This window comes from Pavona decussata, unplaced genomic scaffold (genome assembly GCF_977016875.1).
Source record: "Pavona decussata unplaced genomic scaffold, jaPavDecu1.1 SCAFFOLD_112, whole genome shotgun sequence".
Classification (NCBI taxonomy): Eukaryota; Metazoa; Cnidaria; class Anthozoa; order Scleractinia; family Agariciidae; genus Pavona; species Pavona decussata.
In genome coordinates, this window is record NW_028145526.1 from 350,001 (window position 1) to 357,500 (window position 7,500).

Sequence of the window (7,500 nt, forward strand, 5' to 3'; positions counted from 1 at the left end):
TTGTGATGGGGTTTCTACTGTGGGAGGAGGGGTCAGGAAAGCAGGGTTTGAGGGTGGTGCAGGCGTGAGGCTTTCTTTGTATGGTTTTTGAGAGATAACCGCTTGTGTTAATTCAGGTGTTACGTTAAAAGGGTTGAGGGGAGTGGGGAATGCTGCCGTTGCTGTCGAAGAATCTAGTGCCCTTGATGTTAAGTCTGGAACAGCGCTGATTATTTCTTCCGGTCGTGTTCTTGAATTTAATTGTTCTTTAAAAGCCAGGTATCTGTTTTGCAACTGAAAGTATCGTTTAGCTTTTTCATCTTCCCGGAGATCGTTTCGAGAAAGCATGCCATCCATACTGCCCTTTATTTCTTCCATAGCTGGAAGTACCGGGGGTGTCGCTACGTTTTGCTGCCTCAGATATTTTAAAAGCTCTTGAGGAATGTTTTCTTGAAATATTGCTTGGTTAAAGCCTTCTTCGCTGGGGAGGACGTTTGTTCGCAATCTACAGTTGTCTTGGGTAGTGGTTTTCAGATCAATCAACAGATAACCAAAAGGTCTTTTCACAGCCTCTTCGTACTGATTTAAAAAGAAATCCGTTTGGCCGGGATACATTTGCTTCGCCAGAGTCAAGATTTGCAATTTGTCTCGTGGATTCTTAAATAACACCAAATAATGACTGTTAAGGCTTATGTTGCGGCTACCTTTTCCCTGATGGAATAGATTCTGCACGATATAAATCACACTGAGATTACGATGATGAGAACCACGAGTAAAGAGGTTCACAATTCGCTTGTCTTTACTGGCGTCAATCATCTGATCATCAAACACGATCAAATTCCGTGTGTTTACATTAAAATAGGAATCCTGCTCCAAAGCCTTAGGAATGCCCTTGACGAATTCAATATGTGGCATGGCGACTAGCATTTCTGTGTACGCAGGCTGCCATTGTGAATAACACCAAACGATTCTCTCCGGGGGAGGGTGAATTGTCTCTGAAGCTTGTTGCAATAGAGATCGAACCCAGGCCGTTTTTCCAGACCCCGTCATCCCGGCAATCATGGAAGTAAAAGGATGCTGGAAGCGAAACCGCTGACATTTTTCTGGAGAAAACGGCATAGCTCTGAATGGTGTGAAACTCGGCGACTCATTGTGCTTATTAAACATATGTCTTTGCATGTTATCTTTTCTACTAAAGGATTTTTCGCAGAAAGAACAGAACCAACTCATGTCAACTCAGTGAAGACTTAACGTGAACTGAAAAAAACATCGAATGTGTCACATTTATATAGAATTAACCCCTATTTTTTTCCCTCCTCCTCCCCCTCCTCAATTCTATTGTTTCCCTCCCCCTACTCCTCCTCCTCCTCCTCTTCCTCCTCCTCCTCCTCCTCCTCCTCCTCCTCTTCCTCCTCCTCCTCCTCCTTCTCCTCCTCAATTCTATTGTTTCCCTCCCCCTCCTCCTCCTCCTCCTCCTCTTCCTCCTCCTCCTCCTCCTCCTCCTCTTCCTCCTCCTCCTCCTCTTCCTCCTTCTCCTTCTCCTCAATTCTATTGTTTTTCCTCCTCCTTATTTCTAGTGTTTTCCTTCTCCTCAAGTCTATTGCTTCCCCCACACCCTACACAATAAAAGGGGGGAACTTACTTTCTTAAACTCATTCCATGATCATGTCTCGCGTTGTAAAGAACAACCGAGGTTTCCTTCAGCTCCTTTCTGATTGCCCTTCCAAGCAGCGTCAGTTTCTCTTGAGAACAGCTACTCCACAACAGTTGCATGCGTTATTGCAAGTTATTTATAATGTACTTACAGAAAACATACCAGTGTCTGAAGAAGTTAGGGCCATATTGCGTTCGCATAAGGATGCTCTTCTAAATCTTGCTCAGCGAAATGTTCCTTACAAGACAAAGAAACGCGTCCTTGTGCAAGAGGGTAGTGGGTTTATACAAGAATTACTGACCCCTGCAATTAGTAGCTTGTGGTATCTTATGTTATAAAAGAGACCGTGGATTCTGAAATTTGGTCATTTGTGTCTCTCTTTTAACGAGTGCTGATCAATATGAAGAGAAAGATAGATTTGGTTGAAGAAGAACACGAGAGTGAACATGAAGAAAGCGAAAGTTCTGATGATGAAAGCGAGAATGAAGAACCAAGAATAAAAGATGTCTTGAACAACCTTTCCAACGCCGTTTCCAGAAAGCACGCTTCTGAACTATTGCATAGTATGGCTGCTTCTAAAAATATCTTGTTCTGGACACCTAGTGGACTGTTACTCCGAAACCAGCGCGCAATACCAGTAACAAACATCTCAGAGCTGGTCGAGTATGTGTTACTCCCTCATAACGAAGATGTCGCCAAACCCCGTGCGCTCAATACTTTCCTAGATGGACTGGCAGAGCTCGGAGTGAATAAGCGACTGGTCAAAAATAAAAAACTTCTAAGCGATTTGTTAGAAAAAGAAAGAGGATACCAGGATAAAGAGGACGAATCAGGTAATGAGGCTAATGATGAAAACTTGTCAGACAGCAGTGAAGAGGAGGAAACCAGTTCTGAAAATAGCCAACCTGAAGAGTCTCATAACAGCGGCCTGGAAAATGATTGGGAAGAAGAAGAGGCTGAGAATAGTAGCGACTCAGTTGAAAATTCAACAATAGCTCAGGCAAAAGTTCATGATCCGTGCCGACACTGCAACAGTTCACATGGATATGATACCGTAGTCATGAAATGCCCTAAGTGCTTTTGGGAAGATAACTGTAAAGTTTGCCCTATATGTGATCACAAGATTCCTCTTGAACGAAAGCACACCAAGGAATCTCTCCGTCGATGTTATGATTGTGGAGCGATCACACACAAGGATGAAAGGACATCAAAAATGACATTCTATCCCCCTAGCGATGACGAGGATAAAGATGATTAACGCTGTCATAAGAACTTTGCTTTGTACTTGAATTGTTAAACGATTTAAATAAAGAATTTTCAGTAAATTGTGAGCGTGTTTTATTTTTTCAGTGCGCGCCAAACATAACATGCAAATTAATTTAAGCAGGCAGGAATCGCTGTGTATTTAACCCTTTATTGTTTTTTAATAAAGTTTTTTAAACGGTATCTCTTGTCTGGTTCTATTGCTAGCAATTATAAGTCGCGTGTTTTAATTGATCCTTGTTAAGTTATATGAAATTGATTATATACTAAGGCGTCAAGATACTCCCTTGGGTTTTTCCAGCAGAACTGAACTAATTTGTATGCAACTTAAGGCTCGTGGATCCGCATAATTAACTGACTAACGGTGCGTGACTTTAATAGTTTTTTATTTCCTCGAGATAGGTAGGAGAAAACGGTCTTGTAATAGTCAAACAAACTTGAAATATAGAGTTTTCAGCGCCACTTTGTGTGTATATATGTGTGTGTGTTTTGTTTTTTAACGGTAATGATCGATAATCGTCACGAATAACCTGAAATATCGGAGATAAATTTTCCCAGCAAACGGGGCTTCAAACAACACCTCCCAGTCGCGGACAGTTAAACAAGCGCTCAAGGCAGCTTGAAGATCAACAACGTTGGTGAAAAAAGCCATTTTCAGCGGTACTAACGTTTTGAAAATCGACAAAAAGTTTTCCCAGCAAAAGCAATTGCAAGAACGATAGCGCTTTCGAAATCTAACCGCTTTTTATTCAAACTGGCCATACAAATCTTAAGATCCAATCAGGGTGGGAATAGAGCGGGCAAGCCTAGGCATGTCTATTGTTTCCTTTGTATTAGAGTGACGCTCATTAGTAAACCTCGACACTTATTAGTATGCAGGAAGACATTTTTTCCCTAGGTTATAACAATAGATGACGTCATTACCTCGACACTTATGCATATCAATGATTTACCTCGACACCTCGACCTTACCTCGACCTTACCTCGACACTAACCAGGTTAATTTTGCTGAAGGTATACTACTTTAGTCCTTTAGTTGAAATCACCAACACTCTAATGGATGAACTATGCGACCTAGTTATTCCCCAGGAATGGAAGATGGTGCAAAACAACCAACATTGCATATGTTTTGTGCGTATGGAAAAGTGGGAGTTTAATAAGGTTAGAGCGTCAACAGAGATTGTTGTCACAAGGCCAGAAAATTCTCCCAATGCCATTATCACAATTAGAGCGCATGGATGCGAAAGGGACATAAGTGATGTTGCTGGTATTCAATCTCTGCCAATAAAAGAACGAGTGGGCATTGTTATAAATTATGTCGAGAAGTCGTCCTTTTGCTCTGGAATTTCACTCCTCGTTGGAGAGTCCCTCCAGGTTTTTGTCCCACACGTCAACGGAACCTTCAGAGATTTGGAACAAGGAACCACAGCCGAAGAAGAATCAAAGGCTTACTCTTTAAAGTGTAAAGTGTTCTCCCCTCCAGATTCAAAGTGCCCGGAGTGTCGTCACTTGTTAAAGCTACACCAAAGTAAAGTTAAACGCAGGCAAAAACGAGAAGGCATCCATACCAAATGCAATAAACGGTATCTGAGTAAGGAGGAGGTTGTTCTTCAGCTCCACCATGAGCGAAAACGACGGCTCAATGCTGAAAAGAGGGAGGAGTATTGGAAGGACAAGTTCAATGATGAGTCCATTGAGATTGAAAGTGGGGATAATAATGACCTTACTAGCATGTTCCAAGGACTTTCCAAGGAAAACGTTCCCGAAGAAATGGCTTGCCTCTGGGATCAACAACAACGTATCATAAATACAGCAAGCAAGCGTGGCTACAGGTGGCACCCTAAGTAAGTATAACATTGGTTTCCCTTGATCGACAGTAATTTTTATTAGCAAGACCCCTTCTGACTAAACAGTCGCATCAAATGAATAGTCTCGCCTGGGCAAAGATCACACCCAATTAATTTGAACAGTGTCTGAACCGTTGAAACCGTTAACGAGTTGCGTAAATCCGTGACAGAGGAATAAAACCTTTTGCGGTTTCAAGTTAACTTTCAAGTGACAGGTCACGCGTGTGGTCTCCGTTCGAATTACACGCACCGGCTCCCCGACGGTGTCAATTTGCACGAGGGCAGAAGTAACGACCCTCCCCTCGGGTGAATGCCATTTTGTCTCTGTGACGCGGTTGCTAAGCTTGAGTGTTCGAATTTCGTAGGACAGCCGTTGGGAGCGCGCATAATGGCGAAGCGAAGATAGTCAGAATCGCTCCAAAACGGAGCCCTTTTAGAGCCCGTGAAAGGGAATTTGGACGCTAGCACGAATCTCACGGGTAGACCTTTAACCTGCGGCCTCACTGGTGGCAATTCTGGGAGCTGAAGCTGAATTGTTTAGAATTTATTGGCTTTCGCGTGGCGAGGGTTCGCTCAGAGGTCTCCAGCCTTCCCTTCTTTTATAGTGGACAGTATCGGCAGTGAAAACTAAAATGACGATAACTCGCTGAAATCGCACCAGATCGACCTGAGGAGCCAGCAAACGCCAAGTAATACACAAGGGAAAAGGGTAAGTTGATTTTATTTGCAAAATATACACTTTTATGAATTTTCGAAGCAAAACCGTTGAGTTCCCATACAAACCCTTATAGATCGAATATTTCGAAATACTTGTAACACAACACCGCTTATCAGCAAGAGTCACGTCCGTGATTACTAATAGTGCGCTTGGTTAGCCTGTGATACACCATGATCTATTTTTAATTCCTCCACTTGCGAAACAAGATCTGATAACTTGCCCACGATTTTCTCTGCTCGTCTGTTGGCAATATCCATTTCCGTGTAGTCCCTTAGCCTAATTAGCTCGTCCGTTTCGTCCAGAAAGTACTTGAGTTTATGTATTTCCTTGCCTATTTCCTTTTCTAGTTGTTGTTCGTCCTCACAACTGTGCCTCGTGTCTGCGCTTTCCTCGCCGTCGCTCATATTTTCCAATTCCTTCACTCGTTGTGTAATAACCAGTTGAAGTTCGCAGTATCCTGGTCCCGGTACCACAAATGTACCGAACTTGTGGGGTACACTCTAAACTCACGAACTCACAAATTGTACTCGACAAATCCTTGTTTTTTATTCTCCTGGTGGTTTTCCAACGCGTCGCTAAATATTTGTCCTATCTCTCACTCACACAAACCTATTGTCTCATCTCAAACGTCTCCGGTTACAAAACTGGTGATCCTAGCCTAAGCGTGCTTACGGAACTTCCGTTCAAAGAAGACAGAGAGAGAGAGAGAGAGAGAGAGAGAGAGAGAGAGAGAGAGAGAGAGAGAGAGAGAGAGAGAGAGAGAGAGAGAGAGAGAGAGAGAGAGAGAGAGAGAGAGAGAGAGAGAGAGAGAGAGAGAGAGAGAGAGAGAGAGAGAGGGAGAGAGAGAGGGACAGAAACAGGGAAGGAGGAGGAGGATGAGGCATCGTTTCTATGGATTAAGGTTTATAGGAACATATTTTGTTTCACTCTGTTAATAAAATCTGGCCCGAGGCAAGTGCTTCTTCGTTTTACTCTGTGTTATAAACAGAATACTGCATAATCAAAGAAGAAGAAACAAAATTACTGTTACTGTTACTGTTACTGTGAAGTCTTTCTTGAATATTAGGTAATGCTGGGTTATAAGTGATCGTGAAGGAGACTGGGGTGTTGGATTTATCTTTATCATGTCATGTATTAGCCAATGTCATGTATTAGCCAATACTTTGTCATGTATTAGACAATCATTTTTTTGTATCTTTTTTTTTCAAATTTTAATTTTAGGAGCCGTTACTATATTTTTGTTATCTCATGTCTACAAGTACGCTGTCATCATATCATGTATTAGCCAATCATGTTTTTCCATGTATTTTTCAAACTTTAATTTAAGGAGCCGTTATTATATTTTCCTTTAGTATAGCTCTGGCCCTGGGGAAGACTAATTCTATTAGTCGAAATATTGGCCACTAATAAATCTGCCCTTTGCCGTAGTGCCAGCCTTGCATTCAGTTTTGTAGTTTTACTTCAGATGGATGTATCTGCCACTGTAAATTCGATTTAAATGTTAAGAAAGCTATGTTCTTGTCCCCCTTCAAGGTGGGGCTCTACCTGAATTTGAATGAAATTTGAAGAGGTTTTAAGAATGGATAGAAGAAAGAAAATGATTTTTGGAACACTAACAGACAGTCGATAACCACGCAAGAGCACCCCAGGTTGCTAGTGGCTAACTTGGTATCCGTCTATTAATTATTAACTACAAATTCTTATTTTAAAGCTTCACTAAATCTTCAACATTTCTTATTTCTTTTAATTTTACCAATCCTTCAAGAAAAATTATTTCCTTCCAAATATACCTAAAAATCACCCAAAAATTCATTAAACACCCCAAATCATTGATTTGCGTTATGAATGGAGGGTTTTTGTATTGCTTAAAATGCAAACAAGATATTTCAATTTGACCGATTTTAAGCGGCGTGAAAACGGCTTTCAGGTGAACCCTCTAAACGAAAGGTGAAAACGTAAGGATTAAAGCCCGGGGATAATAAAAAGCAGTCGTATGACAAATGTCGTTTTCCCCTGTATTTCATTCTCACTGCAAGAAA

The 7,500-nt window shown here is 41.7% G+C and overlaps 1 pseudogene; it reads right to left on the reverse strand.

The window, feature by feature from the left end:
* LOC146470667 (uncharacterized) overlaps nt 1-5,865 on the reverse strand; it is an 11,374-nt pseudogene extending 5,509 nt beyond the window's left edge.
* Between the last annotated feature and the right edge of the window lie 1,635 nt (nt 5,866-7,500).